The following is a 583-nucleotide window of genomic DNA, read 5'->3' on the forward strand; positions in this document are numbered from 1 at the left end:
CCCAAACAAAGAAGAGGAATCTGCAGATCTCTCCATAGCTCCTGCTGGGTAGCCTCAGGCAGAAGCTAAATTAGTACCTCCTTAGAGATCCAAGAGCCAGTGTACCCAGTGGTCAGAGTGGGACCATCCAGATTACAACTCCTCAGATCCATAAGGGACACACTCAGGGGGCAGACTCAGAGAGCACCAAAGCCCCACTGTAGCAAGTCTTGCCTCATAAGGGTGTCTCCAGCCCAGGAGTTCTCCCACCATAGACACAGCTGAATCTCACAGCCAATTGGCCTGGAGGTCAATTCCTCCCAGTGATACCTACAACAATCAAGGCTTAACTACAACAAGACTGTGCACAAAGCCCACAAAGGGGTGCACCAAGAGTGTCCACCTCAGGTAATTGGGGAGGCTGAGCCACTGGGCCCTATAGGACACCTAGCACAGAAAGCCACTCTATCAACACAGAGAAGCATAAAAAATGCGGAGACAAAGAAACAGGTCACAAATGACAGAAATGAAGGAAAGCAAACTACTGGATATAGAGTTCAAAACCACACTTTTAAGGTTTTTCAAGAATTTTCTAGAAACCGCC

General features: G+C 48.2%; 1 protein-coding gene across 1 annotated transcript in view; it reads left to right on the forward strand.

Moving 5' to 3' along the window:
- Nucleotides 1-583, forward strand: part of ZNF318 (zinc finger protein 318) — a 31172-nt gene that overhangs the window by 17297 nt on the left and 13292 nt on the right. The gene's annotated exons all lie outside the window — the stretch shown is intronic.

Source organism: Myotis brandtii, unplaced genomic scaffold, assembly GCF_000412655.1.
Source record: "Myotis brandtii unplaced genomic scaffold, ASM41265v1 scaffold143, whole genome shotgun sequence".
Classification (NCBI taxonomy): domain Eukaryota; kingdom Metazoa; phylum Chordata; class Mammalia; order Chiroptera; family Vespertilionidae; genus Myotis; species Myotis brandtii.